Source organism: Rhodnius prolixus, unplaced genomic scaffold (assembly GCF_049639745.1).
Source record: "Rhodnius prolixus isolate KJV_2025 unplaced genomic scaffold, Rpr scaffold_1, whole genome shotgun sequence".
NCBI classification, from domain to species: Eukaryota; Metazoa; Arthropoda; class Insecta; order Hemiptera; family Reduviidae; genus Rhodnius; species Rhodnius prolixus.
This window is the reverse complement of record NW_027411581.1, coordinates 20,097,776-20,120,523: the sequence shown is the minus strand read 5'-3', so window position 1 is coordinate 20,120,523 and position 22,748 is coordinate 20,097,776. Positions and strand designations below refer to the sequence as shown.

At 32.9% G+C, this 22,748-nt stretch overlaps 1 protein-coding gene across 4 annotated transcripts in view; it reads right to left on the bottom strand.

Moving 5' to 3' along the window:
- The window catches only part of LOC141447286 (protein FAM13B), a 148,080-nt gene that overhangs the window by 104,109 nt on the left and 21,223 nt on the right, over positions 1–22,748 (bottom strand). The window lies entirely within an intron of this gene.

Here is a 22,748-nt window from a genome sequence, read left to right as displayed (position 1 = left end):
ATATTTATTTTTCTTTTATGGGCGGTCCTCGAGCGTTAGCTCAAACCCCCCAGCGTTTTTTATATACAGGGTGTCCCAAGCTATATGGATAACGACTTTTTCTCGGAAACTAAGATAGCTAGAAAAAAAACTAAAAAAGTAGGTGTCAAATCCGGTGTACGAGGTGGCCACTGAATCGTCCCCCGTGTCGATCTAACATGCCCATCAAATTGCCTATCGAGATATCTCTTTACATGCCTGATGGTGTTATATCGACACGGGGGGCGATTCAGTCGCCACCTCGTTCACCGGATTTGACACCTATGGACTATTTCCTTTGGGGATACCTGAAAAACAAGGTGATTATTCATAACTTTTTTTCTTTCTTTCCTTATTTCTGCTTATCTAAAAGCATTTCTAAATCTAGGTGTATCAGAATCAAGTCGGGATTGCATCTGTAGATGAAATAAAGCAAAGATGTCTGTAATTCGGTTAAAGCCGAATCTATTTCTTTGGCAGTAAGGGACAATTGGCAGGAAAGAGCATGTCTAGCATCTCTAACGGTGGAGGCCATTTCGAGCATGATCTGTAATATTAATGAGGAGTAAAATTTATAATAAAATAGTACTTTTTATCTTATTCATTCAAAAAACCGTTATAATATCATTTTGAAATTTCTTATAAGAATCATGTTTTCATTCATAACTTGTAAAATATCGCTCACAGAAAAAAACCGTTCAAGTAAATTTTTCTTAAAAAAAATAGAGGAATCTATTTCTGAAATAAAAACCACACCTTCCCATTTGAAAAAATGAAGTTGGTGTCTGTATCTCGCTTCTGGAAGCACCGAAAAAAATTTACAAATTAAATTTGGATGTCTAACAAAAAACTAAGGGGACACGTATTTTTTAGTTTTTTTTTTCTAGCTATCTTAGTTTCCGAGAAAAAGTCGTTATCCATATAGCTTGGGACACCCTGTATATCCTAAAAATTGATCTATTTTCCCAAACGACTAGACCAGTCTTTCTGAAAGTGGGTGATAAAGCCCCCCCTAATGGGCTCTGGAGGACTACAGAGGGGCGGTAAAGGGCCCAGGAAAAATTAGGGGGTGTTGAAGCGGTTTTAGGAAGGCGAGATAGCTGATTTGTGTTCTCCTAATATTTTAAGCTAAAGTTAAAACCTAACAACTGCACTATATCGATTATTTCGTTGGTTTTCACTTCGTTTTTTCGTTAATTTGGGGCTACTACAGCCAATACTGCAATAATTGTACCCTGGATTGTGATTGATTGTTTAACAATTTTTGACAGCATTCTCATCATCGTATTCGTGTAAACGTGGATTAAGTGTTGTGGCAACACTGGTAACTAGAAAAAGAAATCGTTTGCATGTTACCAACTTACGACTGGTTTTGAGTAAATTATGGCCTAATATTATCAAAGACCTCAAAAAGTAAACTTTTAGTACTTCAAATAATTAATTACTGCACCCAAAAATATTCCAAAAATTATACAGTTAACAACTGAATAACACTTTTACACTACATAACCGGCTAAAATTATATCTACAATAAGGTAGCCGAGCGGATAGAGGCAAGATCTGTGAAGCTAATATGTATTGGTGGTACTGGGTTCGATTCCCGGTCTTAGGCCTTGGATTTTATTTAATGGTTAATAAAAGAAATTTACAGTCAAGTATGTTCGCTAGTCGCTTCCGTCCACAGTTATGATATTTGAAAGAGCCAAAGAGCTTTTAAAAAAAATTATTTAACTGGAAAATTAGATTGTAAGAGCTCGGAGTGTTCGACATGAATACAATTATAGGTGAAGTCTGGGAGTTGAAGTATTGGACTATATTGGAGTAAAAGTTTAAGTTTTTCAAATGCATGTTTGTATTCTTTGTTTTCTGGGTCTATTTTGGCGTCTTTTCTCAGTGCCGAAGTAAGAGGTTTACAGATTTTTGCATAATTTTTTTATCATCTTTCTGTAATAACCTGTTAAACCTAAAAACTGTTTGATTTATTTGGTCGTCTTTGGGATTGGAAAAATTTTAATTGCTTCTAACTTTAGAGGATTTGGTCGGATTCCATCCTCAGAAATGAGATGGCCTAAGTATAAAAGCTCACGTTTGAAGAATTCTGTCTTGTCGAGATGTATTTTCAAATTGTGTTGTTTGAGTTTATGGAATTCTGTTTTTAAATGTTCGTCTAAGCTGTCCGAGAAAATGATTATGTCGTCCATATAAACTAAAACATTTGGTAGTCTAGAGAAAACTATGTTCATTGCTCTTTAGAAGGTTGGTGGTCCGTTTTTTTATCCAAAGGGCAAGCGACAAAATTCGTAGTGACCAGTTTCAGTGGAGAAGGCGGTTTTTTTGGGACCGATTCTAGTTCTTCTTCAATCTGGTGAAAGCCAGAAGCCAGATCTATGGCCGAAAAATTACATTTCAACAGCTCGGAATGTTCGACATGAATAAAATTGTAGGAGAGAGTAATGTAGGAAAAATAAGTGTTATTCTGCGGAGTCAGCTTGAGGTGTCAGGCTCGTGTGAACAATGCTGTAACTCACGACACCTAATTGGGTAGTTGGACGTAAAGCCCGCCTCAAAAAATTGGCAATTACTTTACTTAAATATACAATAATCAAACAGAGTAATGAAAGGGAAGGGATAAAATTAAACATTATCAAAATTAGTAAATTCAGACAGTCTATAAAAATAGTGTCAGTTTGTCACATTCTATGAAATGTTTAAATAGATTACAACGACATCTTTGTTGATTATTAATAAGTTACATTTAAGTGCGATGTCACACGTGTTAATGTCAGCGATTGGTGATGAATAAAAAGGCCCACCTTAAATAGTATATTGAATGAAAGTGAATGCTTATATTTAGCCTCTTAAAATTGTGAAAACAAGTTTACTGGAATGTTTAACAACTTAGTTAGACTAAGTAAATAAAAACAAGAACTAAACAAATAGTATAAAAACAACATTGTTTTCCGTTTCCTGTCTTATTAATTTTATTTTTATTTTGTACGCAAAAATTCTTAAGAACTAGTTTTTACTTGAATACCACCTATTCCGCGATTAAGCTGCTTGTGTCTCGTTATGAAAATCCTAGGTTAGGCCGTTAGGCCTGATAAATTTATTTTTGTAGAATAAAAAAAAAAGAATAAATAAAATGTAGAAATAAATAACATTTACATTAAATAATCAATAACTTATTTTACAATAAATATTTACTATAGTTAACAATTATTATTTCACAGAATTCATGAAGTCTACATCATAGTGCCCGGGCTTTGCTCTTCACAAAAATAAGACGATTACAACTTCCATAGAACTTTGGACTGGATTGTTTGTTTACAACTTTGGTACAATATCACAGATTTCATAACACAATAAATGCAATTAAAAGAAAAATTCTCAATTAGACACTTTAAAATATTCATTGAAAAATTTGATTTAATTTAGCATAAATATCATTATTGTCTTTTAGAGCTGTTATAACCTTCAATGTTTTGTAGGTTATCTTTTGAATGTCTAGATCTTTTTCTTTATTATTATTGTAAATGTTTAGCTCTGTTTTCTCTCACCTTCTCAGAGTTTAACAGTATTCAAGTTCTCTATTTTTCCTTATTTTTAAAATTGTTTACTATTTCCTTCATTTCCTGTAATGCCTCAAGTACGAGTTTGCTTACTTAGTTTCATTATTTACTTTAAGTTTAAATCCATTACACTGCGTATTTTAAAAATAAATTTTTGTTATTTCTTTTTTGTATTTTCTACTACATTTTAAGAAATTTTTGTTTTAAAGTTTTAAAATCATGTTATTCTGTGAACTCCTCTGTAACGGTTTGTACAAATTTAAATACAGATAATAAAATAATATAATAAAGATTTCATTATTGAATTTGTTAATAATAAATATTTCTCAAAATTCATGGCTTTCCGATGATGATAAATCCGATTTTATTTAATACTGGAGAAGTAGGGAAGGGATTAGCTATGAGGTTAGCATACTGGACTCCCACGCGGAGGTCCCGGGTTCGAATCCAGCAGCTGACCCTTAGATTTTCTCTTCCTATGAGCTTCTTACAGCTCACTGTCCGGTGATGGAAAGTGTTGTCTGTAACGAGAGAACACTGTCCGGAGGCCGGCAGTGCACTGGAAAAAGCTCCGGGCGCTAATAACCTCAGCTGTTGATGCGCCAAAAAAAAAAAAATACTGGAGAAGTCTGTCTCGAGTGAGAACGATAATTGCAGGTTTTTCTCTAAACATAATGACACATTGTAAGAGGTTATATTTACTCGAGAGCACTCATATTTTCATGTTAAATATCAGATAACTAATTATTAAACCAATTCACCTTTTTTTAGATGAATAAATTTAACAAACTAAATAGAAAAGATTGTACGTAGAATGAATCAAAGGCGGAAATAGCAGGACCGGAAACGTTTATTGTTATTTTTTGACATTCCTTTTCTATCGCCCAAAGAATCCTGACAAAGAGCTGTTAACATCAGGTGTAAGCTATCCTAATGATTAATTTAGTATGATTTGCTGTGTACACAAATAAAAATCAGTTTGCACGTTGAAACTAAATGTTTACAACTACATCGTCCTGCTTACGTAAACGCAGCAAGGTGATCAGTCTTACAGATATTCTTTAAAACAAAAAATTAATATAAGTTTCAGCGGCCAAATAAGCTTGGTCACTTAAAATTAGGTAATAAAATGTAAAAGACTGTACATAAAAATATTCAATATTAAATTAAAAGCAGATATGGTAAAAATAAATTAAAAGGTTAACTGGTTAACTGCACACGTTCTTGCCAATATAAATGAAAATTCGAAATTCCAATAAAATCTATTTGATTATGCGAGGGTAGTCAAATATTTGGTCTACTCAAACTACTTAAAAAAAAAAAAAAATTACTTGATTGCCGAGACATATCCGAGCCACAACCCGCTGAGATAATATATCAGGGGGGGCCAACCTGCGGCTCGCAAGTCACATGCGGCTCTTTGAAGGATTATTTGTGGCTCTCGATAAATGTACCCGAGTTCCCTTTTCATTTTTGTGTTATTATATATTTTAAAAAATTATTATCGTTCCGTATGTGTTTCAAAATGTCTTTTAAATTACTAGACAACAAAATATGAAAGACTAAGCGCAACGTTGTAACAAATTTCATTTCAGTCCAAGTTAAGAATGATATGACTCATCGAAAACTGCGCGAACGGACATAAATAGTGGCGTGATCGTCCAAATTTTAAAAAATTATCAAGAGAAATAAAATAAATGTGTTTAATTTTTAATATTTAAATTCCGCACGTTTGTAGGTTTGGCTGAACCCCACAGCTCTAGTCCGTAAGTCCACATAGGTGTGAGAATAGTACTGTATATTAAGCGTTTGAGTTCAATGGGTAATTTGGAGCGTCGTCCAAGTAGACTGTAAAACAGTTTCGCACGTTTCGTCATTGCTCGTCCTTTTAAGTCTATTATGTGGGTTCCACGTGAGTCTTTTGTCTATGTAGAGCCCAAGGTAGCGAAACCAGAAACCAGATCTGTATAAGGATCTCTCTACTTGCTCAAATCCTCTTGTGCAGTCTCTCGCCTCCTCTGACATCCCTAACAATACTCCTCGACGACTGAATCGCCAGTGGCCCTGCGACTTCCTTACAGTTTGAAGAACTAAACGTAATTATTCTCCTATCTCTCCTCTCTCTTCCTCACATTCTCCTCTCTCCTGTAGAGAGTGCTACCGTTGTGTTGCTTCTTTCCTCCTGCTCTTCCCGCACCAGTTCATCATACTCTTCATATTTACTTATTGTATATATTTATACAGATTGTAAATTACAAAATAAATTAAAAAAAAAAAATTAATACCTTTTTTGCATACCTTTTAAATACGTACTTAATTGCGGCTCGCGAAAAATTTCAAATTTTGAAAAAAAAATGGCTCGGACTATCAAAGGAGCTTGGCCACCCCTGTAATATATGTTCTAAATATGAGACGCTAATGCTTTAAAATAGTTCGGTAAAAGTTCAAAGAAATAACCTTCAAAGAAATTTGTATTCTACTTTATAAGCTGGCGATCTTGAACTCTTTCTTAGAACACTCAATTATCTGCAATTTCCATCTGACACCAATTAATAATCAAAACAAAGAGTGCAATGGATAATCACTGTGTTAACAGTACCAAACCGTAACAATCAAACTTAATTAAGACTGCTATCAAGATGGCAAGCAAATTCGTTACGATATATTATTGTTTATGTATCTTATTTTATTGAACTTATTACAGATAATAAAACTTTGAATATAATTTACAATTAGCTTTATTATTCTATGAAAATCCGTTACAGAAGTATAAAAACTGAGCTACTCATAAGGGACGGTGATTGATGAAAATGGAATAAGAGAAAAAAAGGCAAAAAAGTAAAAAAAAAGTAGGAAAAAGTAAACTATCGATGTATTCTAACTTCAGGCAGACTTTACTTACGTCCAACTATCGATTAGAGACAGAGGTCGGAGATTCCCAACATAACAACTTACAATATTACCCAAATCACCTTAAATAAAATGCTTGGCCAAGACCGCTAATGGAACCTAGTACCGCAATACATCGCTGTTTTGCGGGTAGTGGCCACTAACGCTCAGCGCTAACGTATTCTATGCACTAGCAATTTTCTCTCCACACCAATTGGTCAGTAGCCTTTAATAAAACACAGTTTTTCAGTTAGCCATTTTATTTTCCATCTTTATATTTATCTTCACTTAAAAGACGAGTCAGATTCAAGATCTGATTTTTACTTCCCAGTGAGTGTCGGTATATTTTCTATGTGGTGATTACTATCACTGCAAAATTTTGAGTGCCCCAATTTGGTCTTATCAGAACCTTATCACTAATTAAACAATAAAATATATAATTACAGACGTACATCATATATAACTATAATGTCTCTTTGAGGCACACGATTTTAAAGAAAATAAAAGCCCTAGTTGCACAGAATTTCTTTTATTATAAAAAAATGGAAATAAACATTCATTTCCATTATCTTACACATGTAATCATCCCTCTCAAATAATCATTACTCTCAAAATACAGAAAAAAAGAAAAGAAAAAATTAATAACATTTCAATAGTCCTTTTTTAGTGAGGGACACTGGTATTGTATAATACCACTATGCAGCTAATACTTTATATGATGTTCATTCAAACACAACTTTTTACCAAAACAAAGCGGAACTTTGCAGACAGTACAGCACTGTCCTTCAGCGTACTGTTCCTTGAAATGTTTAAGTTCCATGTTTTGACCCAATTTTTTATAAACAATATATGAATTAACAACAGCTGCATCCAAATAATAGAACAGTAAGTATGCGGTGCCACCATTTTTTACTATCGGTCAAGTTTATAATAAATATAAAAATTATTTCACTTATTTTCGCATTTACCATTGGTGCATAGCACTACCAACTGAATGAAAAACTTTCGTATTAAGCTGTATGTATGAATAACTTCAACTTTTCGAGGTGGGTTAAAATATATCCCACCATGCAGCAAAAGCTAAGCAAAAGGTGGGACAGTTATTAACCCACCTAGCCGCAAAGAAATATAGTGTATATTGATCCTAGTGAAACAAAGAAATATGAAAAATATTCAGTAGAGAAAACAACCCGTTGAACCCGATACAGTAGGTCTTCAATTAAGTTATAGATTGATTCTGTAATTCACTAACTGAAATTAATTAATTTACTGCCAAAGAAAATAGGCGTGAAAGAGAAAACATAAGAAAAAAGATAATACTAAAGGTTAAACAGAAGGGAAAACTCACAAAACTCGAATCATACAAATAAATAAAATTTCTCACTAAACATTTTGGGCTAAAATAAAAACATGATCAAATTAGAAAAACATACTGCAGCAAAAAAAAGAAAAAGTAATTAAAAAATAACAAAAAGATAACACAAAAATTTAATCAGTGTGCGTATAGGGAAGTATACAGGCCAAGGAGACATACATCCCTGGGATATACCTTCACGAACTGGGAAAGAAGTAGAGAATGCACAAAGGACGGTAAAAAGTGTAAGGAGAGAGAGATAATAAATTCAAGAGGCGATCGAAATCCTGAAAAAGTGTTCAAAAGTACTGAGAGACAAACATTTCAATCAGAACTACTTGGATTTGTGAACGTAGTCAAGACAAAAAAGGAAAGATCAAGATGTAAGCGCCAGGATTAATGAAACAGTAAAAAAGGATTACGGCGTAAAATAGAAACGTTCAATTTTCTTAGAAAAAAACAAGAAATAATGTTAATTATTAAAATTATTATTAACTATTTACTTTAATAATTTTAATGGGAAGGTAAAAATGATACTGGCAATCAGAGCGTTTAGACTAATTATTAATAAAGTTAAAGGTCACTGGTTTTAAGATAAAAGGATACAGAGGAAGGACAAGAAATAGTTTGCAATAGTGGAACTGAAACAAGGAAGGAAAGCTTGGCCGAAATTAGGCCAAGGTCATCCTAGGACACACGTGTGTATTCCTGTGACCTAGTCAAAAACACATGTGTTATAGTCAATAAACCTTATAAACATGGCTGCTGCTGAATTAAAATATTTAACGCAAAAAAAATCATAACAGCAATGGCGCACCTAATCTGGTTGCCATGGTTAATTGGCCTGAAAAGTTAGTAAAATCTATTGGTGAATGTTAACATTATAATATTACCAATATAAAAAGAAGGTTATGTTTAAAGTACTGTTATCTTTTTTCATGACAGTTTCAACAATCCAAGTTGATAGAAAAATTATCATCTATTTTTAGTCAAAATCTGTTTGAAGCACTTTGATTTACCTTATGCTTCAAGATTTCTAATAATGTGTTGTTTGGAAATAAGTACACTATATTTTGCATTAAACATGGGATCAAGCTTAAGTTTATCAGCAATATTCAATTCAAGTTAAGGGAATTTGCCAGAAATGGGCAAAAAGGAGTTATTTATTCTTATTTAATACGAAAATATAGATATTTGTTGCAGCAAAATATTTGTACTTCCCATTCGTTCCCGCGTGATTTGAATGTAAACTTCTTCCTTAAAAGGCAACTAAGGAAATAGAAATAAGTTCTGATAACTTTATAAACAACACAGACGACTCCACGATTCGCAAACAGAAGCAGTAGGTTACTAAATAGCAAAACGCCTACGCTACAGACATTGAATCTGGAAAGTTCTCCACAAAGAACATTCACTATCCCGAATACCTTATAACAGAAGCAGTGCAAAATATAATGGCTACTTAAAAAAAAAGAGAAGAAGAAGTAATGGTAATAAGAGTAATTATTTGAAATTTTTGAAAGTGGATACTTCAGTAATGGTGTCACTCACTTTAAGTCAAGTGACTATCTCATCAAATTCAAGAATTAAGCAATACATTTGTGTTTTCAATATTTTACATAAACACTTAACGTTGGAAACGAACACAATTATCACTGATTAAATCTTATAAAATATAACACCAATTTACCTTCCACATTGCCATTTGATTGACATTTATACAAAATATCAATTAATTTGTACTTCCCCCGAAAATGAGAGTTAAAAACGTCAAGAAATGCTAATAGGCAATAGCACTTCTGGTATCAATTTTACTACAAGAAAACCCAACTAAAACAGGTAGTGGTAAGAGAAAGTCGTATGAGTGTGCTCATTAGATTTATTCTAAAATAGTTCCGTTTGAATGTATTGTGTAATTTAAAGAGACTACTTCCGGTAAAAATTCTGGTTAACAAGAAAACCCTACTAAAATATGTAATGGTAAGAGAAAGTCGTGTGAGTGTGCATAATGAATTTATTCTAAAAAAATTCCATTAGAATGTATTGTCTAATTTAAAGAGACTACTTCCGGTAAAAATTCTGGTTAACAAGAAAACCCTACCAAAACAGGTAGTGGTAAGAGAAAGTCGTGTGAGTGTGCTTAATGAATTTATTCTAAAACAGTTCCGTTAGAATGTATAGTGTAATTTAAAGAGACTACTTCCGGTAAAAATTCTGGTTAACCAGAAAACCCTACTAAAACAGGTAGTGGTAAGAGAAAGTCGTGTGAGTGTGCTTAATGAATTTATTCTAAAAAAATTCCATTAGAATGTATTGTCTAATTTAAAGAGACTACTTCCGGTAAAAATTCTGGTTAACAAGAAAACCCTACTAAAACAGGTAGTGGTAAGAGAAAGTCGTGTGAGTGTGCTTAATGAATTTATTCTAAAACAGTTCCGTTAGAATGTATTGTCTAATTTAAAGAGACTACTTCCGGTAAAAATTCTGGTTAACCAGAAAACCCTTCTAAAACAGGTAGTGGTAAGAGAAAGTCGTGTGAGTGTGCCCTTTAGATGTTAAAAATTAAATTGGAAATAAAGTTATGGCCAACAGAGCCGAAAATAGCCGACAAAAACCGATGGCACTCGGCTTGTTAAAGAGAAGAGAGAGAATTGCGATATAAAAAATCACGGCTAAGGCTGGATGGGTTAGAGATCCAGTAATTCTTAGAATTTTGGCCCGTCTAACCCATCGTGCCTTGATGGCATAGGTTTGGATTGAATTTACAGCTCCGTACAGAGTTTTTCCGCTATATCTCAAGAACGGAAAATCGTAGAAAGGTCAAATTTGATATTTCGTTCAAGTTAGACCTGCGGAAGCGACAATAAATTTTTGGTCAAAATAGGGCCACCGGATGTACCACTGTACTGAATAGATTTTTCACTTTTTTAACTTTTTCAAAAAAACTGATGGTTCGATTTTCTTTAAACTTGGTATAATTATAGCTCACAAATAGTTCTATAACTTTTAAAGGAAACATTTTTCTGAAATACTTCGATTAAGGGTACTTTTGGGGGAGGGGGGTGGTGGGTCAGTCCGGTAGAATGTCAGTTTACTCTTTGTTATGGACTTACCATTAAATATTAATTAAGATTAAATATGATCCGAAAATTCTATATTTGAATAAAATAATCAAATTGATCAACCGGAAATATCATTTTTCAAAATCGACTTTACAGTTTTTGCAAGTTTTCTTATATTAATTATAATTAAATGTGTAACAAATTTTTAATATTTGAAATAAAAATACAACAAATAAATACAAAACACCGCTTTAAATTTAAAATATTTCAAAGAAATTGTAGATAAAATCAACAACTAGCTCCCTTGAACAGATTTTGCGCAGAATTTTAGACCAAATAAGACTAAATAAATAAATACTAAATCTAAATAATACTATGTGATTAATGCTCTAAGCTTTAAGGACTAATGCAATAAATGCTTAAATTGTTCATAATTCTCATAAATTATAATTACTGTCAGAGATCACATAATCGTGAGGAACGAGCGCCAAAAAAAATGGATGAATGATGGCTGTAGATTCTGTGTGCGATATGAGGGATTTCAAATAAGAAAGAAACAAATAGAAAAATGAGGACACCACAAATAATGAACAGAAATGTTGGCACGAACTCATAGTTTTGTTATCTTTGAAGATGTAAATTTATCTTCTATGTCAATCAATCACATTGAAACTTCTGCAACTATAGGATACCCAAATTCTAGATTTAAATAGTTATAATAAACAAATTTAGATTCTATTTTAAACTTTCTTTAATTCATGAATATTTCCAGTAATATTAATTTAGACTTAAAATTTGGGTTGAAAAATTTGGTGTATGCACCACGACGTTTTTCTCTTGATAAAAATCTTAATGTTCTAAATTTGAATTTATATGATCCGATTACGCTGTAACTAAAACCGTACATGATTGCATTAAAGTGTAACCAGAGAGCGCCGTTTCTTCAACCACTTCCGGAACTGCTACATACAGATCTTTCTATAGAAATATGATTAAAACGAAACTTATAGATGTAAGTCTGTCCACGACATCTAATATTGTGGTTGGATGTAAAGCTAGCCTGAAAAAAATAGGCATTTCTTTATAGAAGAGAGGGAGGCACCTTTGAACAGTTTTAATTTCTCGCCAAATATTTAAAACATTTATGATTGGTAATTTTCTCCATATGTTGTGGTAGACCTGTTGTATAATTGACAGAGTTTCCCTTCCGTTTTCATTGTTTGTAAAGTCAGAATTGTTATATTTTGTAAAGTGGGAGTAAAATTTTTTGTTACAGCTTTGGAAGTGTATTGTGAAGATTGAAGTGGACAAGGTGTAAGTATTGTCAGTCCATATTACCATTTGGAAGTCGTATTTTTAAATCTAGTATTTACAAAAGTCTATTTGCTTGCAAAAAGTGTTGGATATTATATTATCTTTTATGGAAGGAGAGGGGCCACATTTCAACTTCACAGCTAAAATGTGCCCTACCGACCTGTAAGTTTGTGACTTTTTTTTTTTGTTTAATCGCAGAGAAGGGGAAAGTGGTCCCTGAACCTACATTAAGAAGCGCAAGAAAACTGAATATTTTGTTCAAACTTCCTAAACCCATTACTTCGGATACAACATCCCGAACTGAGTCATTCTTGATTTTTGAACTAGATTTCAGTGGTTTAAAAGAGAAAGTAATGTAGTAGTGAGAGAAATAACTGATAGAAGTTAGATTTCTACTTTATATTGTGTTCAAAGCTACCCCACCAGTGGGGCAGATATTAACATTTGACACAACAATTTTAATAAATTAAAAAAATATAGACATGTATGTAAAGTACCAACTATTTATTGATATAGATCTGTTAAGAAGACTTGAAAGTTGTAGAAAACAAAATAAAAAGGTTCAATAATACGATTCTGTGCACTCTGCAACGGAAAATGTAAATTCTGTTCAAATGTGCCCCCTCTCCCCTAATTCTAGATCAACGTAAGTAATCCAGTATAGAGAAAAGCGTCTTGGCCCACTTTCGGAATATCTAACAATAGTGTAACATCCGTTCAGTTAAGTGTAACTTCCGTTTATGCAATTCTCTTTCGGAAAAGTTTATTTAGCCGGGTTCTAATAATGGCAGCAAAACCAGCAATCAAATATCAACTTCCAGCTATTACTTTTTTTTAATTTTTTAGTAATGCTTACTCCGTACTCCAAGTAGACAGACTAGCATTCACTTGCACGGACACAATACAGGACAATTTAACACATTTTGGGGAGGGGGAGAGTTGAAATCAAAAATCTGACACCATCGCAACGACTCCCTCTTAACGGCTACGGTACGAGAAAGTGAAATGGTTATCTGATCTTATACCCTGGAGAATTAAGAAAACAAAAGTTGGTAGGCAATAAGTTAACTGGGGGAGTTAGACAGGACTGTAAGGGAGCCAGAAGGGTGAGGAAGGAAAACCGACTGAATCTTTGGTTAGTATTGATTAACTGTAGTGCAACCAGCCGGAAGTTTCAGGAGGTGTACAAACTGTCAACACAATATTGTTTGTTCGTCTGTCCCATTCGTCTAGCCAACTTGTCATCAATATTCCAACTCACAAACAGCCCATCAATATTGTCCTTCAATTTGTTTACTTAACTAGTAATTGATAAAACAAAAAATATAGGTCAATCTGTAATTATTTGCACTATAAATCGCATTGAGTAAATAACTCCAGCGTAAAATAACTTTGACGACCAATTTCCGGCAATTACTACATAACTACAAGCATATTTATAAAGTTGGTATTTGAAATAATTTTGGAGGAAATAATTAGAAATTTACTTTTAGTAAACATACGCCTGATTTTCACGAGCAGCTATCACGCATTACTCGCCTGCTTTGTGGTATAGAAAGGTCGTACTAATAAAAGTAATTTTATCATAGAGCTTAGCGGAGTAACGTAATCCATTTGTCACTTTCTTGGTTTTTAAAATAATTTTTTTTTTTCAAAATTTATTTAATAAGTTACACCAGCGCTAGATACGCCATAAGTAACAATGACAATAACTGACACCACTACAAACTCACTAATTGACGGGCAATCCCTTCAGAAGAGAGAAAATCGCGAGGCCACTGTCGTTTCAATCGTCTGGGAGGATAATCTGGGTGGTGATGAGATGATAAATGGCGGACAAGAGGATTGGAATGAGAGTGCAAGTTCTGATGAAAACTTTTATAGCGAGTTCCTGCAACCTGGACCTACCGACGGAAATTAAAATAATTAATTTAATAAAATGAAAAAATATATTTTCAATTTTTAAAATAACAGCTAAAAAATCCAACATCAATAGACTGCAAACACTCCAATCCAAAATACTCCGCCGTGTAGTAGACGCTCCATTCTATGTTAGCAACCACACAATACATACAGAACTCCAAATTCCACTCATCTCCGAACTTGCCAAAATTCGATATAAAAATTTTCATCAAAAACTCTCATTTTAGCCCAACCCTTAGCTGCAAACTTGTCTTCAACTACGCTACCCTCCAATCCTCGAAGACGGCTGAGGCGCCGTTGGCCCCGTGACCAACTGGGTGACTAATGGCGGCCATCACTGGATGACCGTCATTCACGTCTGCCACGTTATCTACATATACATTCATCACATTTACTTATTGTACCCTGAAGGTACAGGTGTAAATCACATTAAAAAGGATATTAAAAAAAAAAAATTAAAATGCGAAAAATAATAGACTTTACAGATGATTTTTCATTCCTTGTCTCTCTTCAAATTGCCTACCTGACCGACTCTATAACCGCTGCTTTGAGGGGGACATATCCTCTGTTCGGGAATTGAAGAGGGGTGAGGGAAGTGATTATCTCTAACTGCTGCTGGCTGCCTTCTTGGAAGTCTTCAGAAATCTATTTAGAAATTGTCTTTAGAAATTTGGTTCCATTCCATATTTTTAAATTTAAAGAAGTCTTATAAATATCATAGTGCGGGTTGGAGAAAGATTGTGGAACGCTGCATTACAGTACTAGCAAGTAAAATTACTAAGGCAATGAAGCGAATAATAAAAAAAGTGTTTCGATTTGCCAGGCAAAGATCCAAAACAACCAAACGAATTAGGTTAGGAGATTGTTTAAAAATGAAACACAAATGTAGAACAACTAATGGCTAATTACAGACTGAACTTAAGTATAGAAGGAGTCCAAGGTAACTAACGGTCCATCAGCAAGGTGGGGAGGATTAGTATTTCCAAGGAACTCCAAAGAAAAATTGTTAGACTTAAAAGAAATTTGGCGGAAAAAGAATTAACTTGGACAAGAAGGATGGAACAGGCTAAATTAGTAGCTTCAGGAACCTAGCAAGACAGGGTTAAATCCAGCTTCTTCTGGCATTAGAGTATTCTCTTACCAGCACCATGTTGAGCCGTGTACTCTGCTGCGGAAAGCTTCAAAGTCAGAGAGATAACCTCACATGTTGAAGAGCTTGTATTCAACCAGTTAAGTGTGGAATTTAATTTTAAAAACCCCCACAGTGTGCGGAATTAAAATCAGACAATGACGTGGTATACACGTCGAACGCAGGGCAAAACAACCAAACGTTAGTCACTGCAAGCACTTTTTCTGCAATCTCTGAGGCTTCTGATTACAGAGCATTCTGTGCATTTCAAAATCTTGCCCCTCTTCACGTGTATACATTGCTTTGTCAACTAGGGACGCAAGAGCTTTTACAAGGAAGAAAAGAGCTTTGAATTCTGTGCAAAATGAAATCATGCTCGAACTGAGATCTGAACCTCTATCTAAGGTAATAACAGCATTGCACAAGGGTTGAGAGCTTCTATTTGTGTGCGTAATTCCCAATCTCTAATGCGGAGACCAAAAAAGTACTAACCACTTATTATTTGGCTGACTCCCACCATCCCCCTCCGTATAAAATACTTAGCAGTTCTATTGGTAAGATAAAGGAAACATCCCACCAAATAATATTCTTATTGTATTTTATTAAAATTTCTAGTATTTGTAGTTAATGGCAATTTTATATTTTTCACAACGAGTATACACGTCGAACGCACCGTAATAGAGATTTGGTTTGATGTGTAACGCGCTTAACTGGTTAAATAAAAGGTAACCCGGAATAGGTACCATTATCAATCTGACTAGCGCAGGAACAGAATTACCTCGGCTCTCTTGATGGAGAATTCAAGTCGTATCCACCAAAATATATGCGAAAGTAAACTATCAGGAGTGTAAATGATTAGTTGAAAGAGAGAATTGAGGAAATGAATTGAAGCTTGGCAATGCTGCATCATCAGAACTTGAAGCTATTGAGCATCAGGCTGGAACATCCGCCGGATGTTCTCTCCCTTTAATAACTCAGCTATAATTTTTGCTGTACCAAGTGTTCTAAAACTTTGTATAATTGGCAAACTCTTTAGAGTCATCAACTATTTTTTTTTTAATTGTATCACTTTACTATGAATAAAACTATTCAACGAGTCGCGCTTATTGTGTATATAAATTCAAAATGTACCTCCTTAAAGATATAGAGGAGAAAGATAATTTGTTTATATCTATGTACACGAAGGAGTGGTCGAAACTTCGGGAGGTGATTCAGCAGCTCAAATGCAACAAAAAATATTCTATTCACTTTGGCCCGATTCTTAATAGTGTCCAAGATATTTGCATTTTTAACTTTTCCGTCGATATTCTTGTTTTTTCACCCTAAAAACGGCCGTAACTTTTCTATCCTTTATCCTACAACAAATCTGCTTATTCCAAACGAAAGAGCATTAAATTTCCTATAAATCTGCTAAACCCAGAACCTCAAAACGTTTCTTATAAACAATGAAATTTTTACTTTAATGCCTGAAAAATTCGTACTCGATGACTATTTCAATGATTAATGAATCAAGGTGTCACCCAATTCCAGAAAAAAGTTGTGTATTTATTTGAGCTTCAAGGTTATTTGGATTTTTTGTTTAGTTTTTAATAAAACCCTACCCCGAACAGAGGGGTGTAAGTGTAAATGCAGAAAACTAGGATGTTGCTTAACCGACTTTTCGCTGATTTCAAACTATTAATTTACTCGTATGTCAATTTTTGGAGAAGGAACAAAAAGGTAGATCCAGCTTACGGCTATATTTTATTCATTTATTAACAATAATGAGCTTCATGTGCCCACCGTCCTCGAATTTATAACATAATTTCGTAGAGGAGGACATTCAGAGCGTCTGAAAAATGGAGGATTGTTTTACTTTTATTACTCCTTGCGGCTGAAATATATCTCTAATAAAACTAAAATTATATTTAAATCAGGAAGTATTTTTTATTTATTAAAAAAAATTAATAAAGATTTTCAAGGATTTGCCTTAAGCTACTATTTACAAGATAGTCAATTACAACAAGAAATAAAAAGAGATAGCTGGTTAAGATGCATGAACGAGCCTCTAATTACTTCTTAGTAAAGAAATAATTAAATTCCTACAGCGGAAGAAAACAAATCTAAAATATTTACTTATATGAACAGAGCATTTTGAAGTAGTCACGTAGACATTTTAATCGAAGTCCATGAACGCTGTTGTTATTGAATGATGCATAACTGCACGGAAATACATTCTGCATGAAACGTATTATTATTTTCATTTCCTTTGAATACATATCACTTATTCCTTTCTTCAGAAATGTTTTCGCGATGATCATTGAGTAAAAGTAAAAGTAATGGCCTAAAATGAATTCAATGTTAAACGTTTGCGATCGCTGATTTTATCCATTATCAATAATTTTCAGTCTTAAAGAGGTGTATTTTAATGTTTTACATCACTGGGAGAATGTTCTGATGGGTGGGCTACAACAAATGTAGAAAATAATAAAAATAATCTCCCTAAAGTCCGGGTCACACACTTCATTGTGGGGTTGGTTTAAATAACTAAAAAGACAATATTTAAAAACTAATTCATATTAATTATAAATGAGAAAAATAACTTTCTTTTTTTTATTTTTTTGCAATAGACATGTTGTGGATCAGAGGGTTGTAATGACTGTATAGATTTGAGTGGAGTTAAAATTCAAATTATAATTTTTTGCCAATTACAATTATAACCAGTTAAGCGTGGAATTTAGTTTTTAAAAAAAAACCACATTTTATTTTATTAAAATTTCGAATTTTTATAGTTATAGCAATTTTATATTTTTCACAACGAGTATAAACGTCGAACGCACCACAATATAGAGATTTGGTTTGACGTGTATACACGTCAAACACTCCTTACTGGTTAATAACTTCATCAGGTGAAAAGGGCTTATTTCCAAACACTTTTATAATTACGTAGCTGAATGTTGATCTCTATATCGCTCACCATTCTCGCGGATTTGAGATTCAGTAAGTTATCTGATAGTTTTCTGAAAACTAATTTCAGAAAAAATTATCCCTTAAATTAACACCAGAATAAGTAAAGGTTTATAAGTAAAGTGGCAGAAAAGGGAAGTCACAAACTGTATATAATATTTAAACGAAATTAACTTATAATTAAAAATTTAAATTTGTGGTATTGCAGGATCTAGAAGGCTGATTAAAAAGTGGCGAATAAAAACTGATGAAATATCTAAAACATTTCTGACAGCGTAGGCTACTAAGGGTTATTTATAGACAAATAACTCGCTATAAAGCACAAAAGACGATCATGACTAGCTCTACAATAGAAACGATTGATTTACTTAAAGCTACCAGAACTATACTTTTACCCTCTAATCATAATCCACGGAGCCGACGGAAACGCTAATGGACTTCAAATGGAGTAACTCTCGTCTATGGAGGCTAATTCTACACGCTTTTTACTATGTCCAATTATTTTAGAGCTGTTAATGACAAATAAATGAGAAAAAAAAAGAATGTAGTTAGTAATTCTGAATCTAACAATCAATTAACGTCACAACAATCAATTAACAACCAACAATTAACCAATCAATCAACGTTTACAAAAAAAAATCAAGTATTTCAAATACACAAACAAGAACATGGCCGGCTATCAAAGTACGAGTATAATATAAAACAGTCCTACCAACAGACACAATGTGATGATAAAACAGCTGGAAGATGCCGAGCGGAATAATAAAAACACTAAGAAATAAAATAAATTGGATAAATGCCGAAGTCTAAATATGGAATTTGTAAAACTTTCTCTCGTTGCAATGTTGCCACCGGCTTCATTAATACGTCACACTGCATTTTATTACCTATTTTATTTATAATAGGTTTTTTATTTCATTTTTTTTTATGAGCAAATGATCTCCCATATTTCTTTAAAAATATCAAACTGGTATTCTTTTAAAGGTTATTTATTTTCAAATAATTTTTATGGTAAACAAAAATTATTGTCAAAGCTTCTTCAAACTTGTCAGCAAATGAACAGTATTTAAAACATACATCTATTGAATTAATAGATAATTTCAAGAATTGCAATATTGGAAATGCACCGCAGTAAAAAACTTGAAACTCAACACAATAAATAAAATAATTAGAATTTACTTTATAATTCCCACTCTCATAGCGAAATAACTTCAAAATCATTTCCTTTAAACTCATAAAATGGGTAAAATAATGTTCCCAAACACACAAATAAGAGAGAAGATATTTAAGGTCTTTAAAAAATATATAAAAAAAAAAACAGTCAAAATCATTCTCACCTAGAAAATTAATAAAAGAAAATTATTAGCTGCAATTAACTTAAAAGGCGAATTGTACTGAATTTTATGAAGTCGAAGAATTAAAAAAACAAAACACGTATAGAGAACATGATGTTTTGTGGAATGTCGAAATACTTGAAACGCCCACTAGTTTGCAAATATACATCCCAGTTAGAATTAATGACAATACAGTAGCATTCATTGTGAACTTACGCCTTCGATTTACCATTCGATATATTTACGAGCCTATTCTACTCACATTAACGAACTAATCTTCAAAACTTTAAAACAATATTGATAATGCTATTGAAAATAACATTTACTGTGCAAAAGAATGAGCTAAACATGATCAGGTGTAACAACTTACACGATTTTTGCTCTCTAAAAAACTCAAAGCTACCAACTGATACAGAATAGAAATATGTTCACCGCTATATTAGTTTGTAAAGTTATAATTACGCTGAAATTATACTTTCATTCCGGAAATGATTAAGCTTAATAGAACTTTCCTTGAAGAATGATTCAAGTTAAAGTTACTGAGTTATTTTAATCGTTCAGAGAGTTTAAGAAGCTCCTGATGAGGGGCACCAACAGTATCCGAAATGTAGAGCACTAATTTAAAAAAAAAAATTATAATTATGACTTTCGCTAGCCATTGCCGAAGTATCTTCCTCTGTAATTAAACACCTGACAATCTACTTTTTTAAATAGAAATTTCCGTACTTTTGAAACAACCCTTCGTTAATTAACCCAATCAAATTAAAATTTAATCTCGCAATGGAAGATAATAAGCTATAAACTTGTACAAATCTTTGTTTTAGAATTTTATGAATTGGTTTAGAATCTAGGTGGCCGTGTCACCGGAAATCAGTAGCCAAAGGTCACTAAAATCAGTTTTTTTTGTAAATATCTTGTTTTCTTTGCTCTAAATGATATTTAAAGTTATTACAAAAGTTGTAGAACATAAAATTCTCTACAAATTTGGTTCTATGCAATTTTTCATACAATCAACCGTTCTTGAGATACAGCGCAAAGAGTGGGAGTCGCATAACCGTATGTATAGTAACGTTAGGTCAACTGTGTAATTCAGAACATCGTGCGTTTTATACAGTTACAAAAATATTATAAATATTAAATAGCTCTTTCATTCCGAGATTTACTCCTTTTTTTACCTAATATGACTGGGCTAAAGTAATATTCCCAGAATAAATCACTTATGATGGAATTCAGTTAAATATAAAGAGAAACCGGAAACAAATGAATATCACGAAAAAATAATTTCTAAAATAACAATGTTAAATATTTTGAAATATTAATTGCGTAATTTAAGAAACGAAAAAGAAAGATTTATAAAATTAATTAAATTGATATATAAAATAATAAAAAAGTAAACTTAAATGTCTATATTTTAAAATAAAGTAAAGTAAATGTCTTATATTTTAAAAAAGAAATCAGAAAACCCAAAAAAATGTACATAGGAAACTGTTATGTCAGATATGACTTCATCTGTAATCCGCCCAGAAGACTCAATCTCCTTTTCGGCAAGAAATCATAGATAATAAATCTTGCGTTAACTTTATAAGAAAACTACTGTTTTATGATGAAAGAACAAAACAGTAGAAAGAGATGGACCGTATTGCCATGTTTTGTTCCGACAGTTTGGTGACCGTTTAGAGTCGACTAGTAAACTAGAAACTGGTTAGACTAGCCCGCATAACTCAAGCAAGAATAGAAAGTTTTAGGCTGTTCGTATCAGATTACATTCGCAGTGAATTTAATAAAAATGTAAACAGAACAAATATGTTTTTTGTCAAAGCTTACATTCTTATAAGTTCTTAAACAATGCATTTTATTGTGACTGTTACAAAAATCTCTTGTTCTATCAGACAATAATTGTATGTATTTTTCCAAACTATTGATTCTGGAATTCTGCTAACATTATGCAACTTTTGATTCTTCATTTTGGCGTTCACTACGGGTGATTCGTTGTTCTTTTTTTTTTAATTGATTTTTTCATTAACCCCTTAAAAGACATAAAGAACAGAAGAAAACAGACGCTATCGACTACTTAAAAGACTCTTAGACGATAGATCTAAACTATCTCTAGACAACAAAATATTGATTTATACTAATATTTTAAAAACCAACCAGCGTATGGAATAGAGCTGTGAGGTTCAACCAAACGCTCCAATCTCCAAAGATTCAATCCCTTCAATCTAAAATACTTCGAACTATTGTAAACGCTCCATTTTATGTCTCCAACCTGACTATACACACTGACCTTAACATTCCTTTTGACACACAAGTCGCTAAAACACGATACAGAAAATTCCACTTCAACCTGCAATCTCATATAAATCCTCTAGCTCAAAATCTTTCTTCTAGAACTCCTACTGATAACCCGACAAGACGCATTAAAAAACAGTGGCCTCATATTCTCATCTCTAGTGAAGAGAGTGACTAACAGTCTAATGTTTTGGAGTGTTACCACTGGGTAACTTCTCCACTCGTTTGCTTCATTTCTTCCTCTGTTATCATTATTACTTATAGAGCCAACGCGCTGATTGTAGCACAAATAAAAGCAAAAAAAGCAAAAAAAATCATTTAATTGTAAATATTTCTTGTCTAAACTTTAAAACATTCATTTAAGAGACATTATTTTATTTTTTGTTTAATACAAATAAGCAGGTGGCCTAAAACATCTGCTGCAGTGAGCTGAACTTAGTAAATAATATCTTAATCTATTCTAGCCCAAGCAGGCGTATTTCGTAAATAGTCGAAAGTGTACATCCAGTATGAAGTGATGCTGGAGAAACTGTTCAACTTTTGTTCACTTCTCATGTTCACTACGATGATTCACCCAAAATAAAACTAAAGTGAATCCTAGATTAATATCAATATGGCTGAGATTGTCACCTCTTTTCAGCACTTATTTTAATTTTACTTGGAAAACAAAACAAAAATATCTTATTATTTTCAACTATTTAAGTGGAAGGTAGAACTGATAGTTTGTTTTTTGGTTTTGGTTAGTTTATGGCAAAATTAAGAAAGAGAACTGACCATTTCAGATGACTCGGATGAACTTGTTCACTGATAGTGAACTAGCGCTTTCATTCACTCCTAGGGAATCATCTTATGATTTGATTCCGTATTGCCTTAACTGACGGTACGCTTTTTTTGTAATTATTTCGGAACTATCTCAACGAC